Source organism: Sinocyclocheilus grahami, unplaced genomic scaffold (genome assembly GCF_001515645.1).
Source record: "Sinocyclocheilus grahami isolate Dianchi unplaced genomic scaffold, SAMN03320097.WGS_v1.1 scaffold101.1, whole genome shotgun sequence".
NCBI classification, from domain to species: domain Eukaryota; kingdom Metazoa; phylum Chordata; class Actinopteri; order Cypriniformes; family Cyprinidae; genus Sinocyclocheilus; species Sinocyclocheilus grahami.
This window is the reverse complement of record NW_015505280.1, coordinates 445,248-449,093: the sequence shown is the minus strand read 5'-3', so window position 1 is coordinate 449,093 and position 3,846 is coordinate 445,248. Positions and strand designations below refer to the sequence as shown.

General features: G+C 35.8%; 1 protein-coding gene across 1 annotated transcript in view; it reads left to right on the top strand.

Moving 5' to 3' along the window:
* The window catches only part of LOC107588287 (neurexin-3a-like), a 296,505-nt gene that overhangs the window by 225,910 nt on the left and 66,749 nt on the right, over nt 1-3,846 (top strand). The window lies entirely within an intron of this gene.

The following is a 3,846-nucleotide window of genomic DNA, read 5'->3' as shown; positions in this document are numbered from 1 at the left end:
AATTTTAACAATAAAAAGTAATATACAGGCAGTGATGCATCTGTATATTAGTTCTGATCTACTGTCTTAACATAATATACATATAACAATTTATTCTTAATCATAGTATGGTTACTTTCTATTAATATCAAAGGCTATATACTTAATATGCAGCTCTGCTTGACATATTTTGTATCAGGGGGTCCCTGCTTCATGTCTCTAAGGGGCAAAGGGGTCCTTGCCTTGAAAAACTTTGAAGACCCCTGATATATCATAATTTGATATAATGTTAATATGATGATATTAATATGATACAATGATAAAAATAATTTTAATATTAATATTGTTCTATTATTAGTTTATATTAATAATATGATAGAAAATAAATTAATAATTTGTATTAATATTGAAATGATATGCTTGAAAGAAAATGTGTATTTAGTTGATATTTAATTTTTCCATTAATGTGATAATATTGAAATAAATATTAAAATAAATTTATATTAAAATTAAAATAAATAAACAAAATATTATGTTTTCCTAATTTTTTTTTTATCATACATCAGCGTTTGAAGTTATATTTGAAAGGAACATTTTATTTAGTTTATATATTTTATCATATTCATACTGTCATGAAAATTTTAAGATAAATATGATAATAATAAAATGAAAAGAAATGTATAATATTAAATTGATTTGGTATGATAAAATTACATATTATATAATATTGATGATCTGATCAAATTATACTTTTTGTCATGATTAACTTTTATGGACCACAGTAAAAGAACACTTCATTTCAGCTCACTGACTTGATTTAGTCACATAAAGCTATTGTACGACTTGAGAATTGTTGGAATATAGCTGTACGGACTACTTTTAAGACACTTTTCTAGTGATTACATAAGGGTGAGTAAATACTAACAAAATGTAAATATTTGAATGAACAATTCCTTTAATAACAGAATGCCAAACCAATAAATCAACTCTGTGCCATCTTGTATCAAATGCTACGGAGGCTATCAGTGCGAGAGAACTGTGCTTAAAGCCAAGTCATCAGTCATTCTCTGTAATTATGATGCTTCTCATTTGTCGTCTCTTTTGTGAAGCAAACACTTGGAGATTATTCACAGTAGACGAGCACATTCTGCTTAATCCTACACGAGGTAGGGCGACCTTTCGGTCGGTACTTTATGTCCGAGACAAGAATTTGGCAGAAACGTTCACAGTCATCAGTGCCGTGAGTGACGTCATCATTCAGGAGAAGCGTTTGGTTTCGACGAGCCTTAGTCCCACTTATATTCTCGGCATATGCGGCGAGACCTAGGTAGCTTTGAAATGTGTAACACGATTCCCCTGCCCACAGGACATTTGCACAATGGATGCTGTCTCTGCATGTGTTTGTCGAGTGGAAGTAATTCATAAAGCTTGCCACTCAGCCACATTACGAATACATTTCCTAATCTTCCAGCTCTAGTGAATAGGGAATCAATATGCTGTGTGTTGTAATGATTATCCTTCCGTGCTTGTCGAGTTTGCATGTCTTCCTGTGTTCTGTTCTATTTAAGAGCAATATGCTCTCAAATGAGCTAAGAGCTCTGCGATTGGCACAATTCCTGCACAATGTTTATTTAGTTTAAAATCTGTTAATCCCCCAAAGCAACTGTCTGAATTTTCACAGATGAAGAGGAATGATGGGGAAGCGAACAGTGCAAACAGTTGTAAATGTGGACTGGGATATTAGAGAAGCTGCTGTGGATGCCAAATATTCATAGTGCCGTGATATATTTTTTGGCCTTTTGTTGAGAGAGCACAGTACATGAGATGGAGAATGGGTTTTGGAGGTGTAACAAGCCAAGTTAGTTTTGTGGGAAAGTGTGCCAATATGCTGAGGCGCCAACAGCTCAATCTGATATTTCGCTTCTGAATCGTCATTTTTTTTTCTTAATTCTTAAGTGTATTTTTAATCTTTAAAATGTATACATTTTTTAATATCCATAGTAATTCATAGGTTGAATTCAGTTGAATTCAAACTAAAACATGAACTGAACTAAACGTTAACTAAAATATAGCTGAAATAAAATATAAATATTGATGAAAATTTGAAACTCAAATTAAAAAAATTTGCTTTTCAAACTAATAAACAATGAAATAAGTTGAAGTAGGTCTTGGTTATGTATGTAACCCTCGTTCCCTGAAGGAGGGAACGGAGACGTCACGTCCCGTCCCGTCCCGTCCCGTCACATCGCCACAGCTCCTGTACCACCGCTGAGCGGCCGGGTTACTGGCTCGGCTCCTCGGCGAAAACCTGAATATGTGCTGCATCTGCTGCTTACTTATACTCACGCTGTGATCAGCAGCAGCTGGATGCAATAATCACATGCCAATGTGCATTGGCTCGTTTAGTTTACACTCGAAGTAGATTGGTCTCTCTAAGCAAGATCCCAATTTCGTTGGTCATCCGACGTGGACAGCTCTCACTGGCTGACTTTCCCTTGATTTTAATGATTTTGAAAAACTGAAATAAATATAAATTAATAAATGTAAAATAACTAATAAAAAAGACAAAAGCAATTACACAAATTTAAATGAAAACTGAATATATGTTTTGCAATCGACTGTGTTTTGATGTGGGGCTTTCTCTATGTTCGACCAATAAAAATTCCTGTTTAGTAATGCTAGTAGTGCCAAAATTACACACATCAGCAACCACATAAAAACTGCCTGAAATTTGAGGATATGACAATTATGAACATCCTTTATGCCGATAAAGGTAATGAGATTTTGTGTATAAGCATTTTGTTAACCCTCCCACACTCTTACATTAGGAGGAAACCTAGACAGTTATTGAGAAAGACAGTTCTTTTTCTAATTGTTTTCTCGTTTATGTTTCCTTCCATGATATGAGCATTTTTATTTGTTCTTTTTGTGTTGATGAGACTTTTATCTTTTTATTCTGACGTTTTTGGTTGGCAGTCCAGAGCACTGGTCCTCACAGTAATGATTACCTCTATTGAATTTCGCTCTCCGGGGAAAGACAAGACTGCCAAGCAGTACGGCCTGAGCAACCCCTCTCCATGATTGAATGAAAAAGACTTCTCTTGAGTAGGTAAACATGCTCGGAATAAGTTTTGGTGCAGTGGTTGGGAAAATGATGGGGGGTTGAAAAGAGATCTATCAACATACCATCTCGTTTCCAGTTTAGTGTATCCCTCTCTGCATTTTGATCTTTGATTGTACTCTGCAGTTAAGTTTGCCCATCTGTCTCCCTCTTCAATCTCTGAAGCGTTTACAGAATCAGTCACGAACAAGCCACAAGGACAGTCGTGTTGTTTGATATGCAGTCATATTGCACTTGGAAAAAGAAAGAATATGAATGTTATTCATGCAGTGCTCCACTGGCAGAAATGGGTTTATTCAACTCGCATATCTTCTGTGGGTTTCACGCTGTGAGCATAACTCCTCATTTGCTAGATAAATTAAAAACCCAATCCAAAGCAAAAACTCACAAGTCACTGAATCGGCTGAGTGTGTGATGTATGTCTGGTCTCGCTGCCTTTGTCATTATAATCAAATCAGAAATCTGCTAAATGTGAGTCTAGAACTTCACAGCCAATCACATTCAAGTTTCGAGCAGACAGGACTTCTACCTGCTCGCTTTTCTAATCGCCTTCTTATCTAAGAAGCTCAGAACCAATTGCTGAGCTGATAGACTTTAAACCTCCCGACACTCGCCGTGAGAGCGGCTCTATATTGTTGACTCTTTGGATTATTCTAGCACAGTGCCTGACTGCTTAAAATACTCTATTTCAGATATTACATCTCTGTGTGTACAGGCAAGCAATTTTTGCACGTGCATGGTGTCGG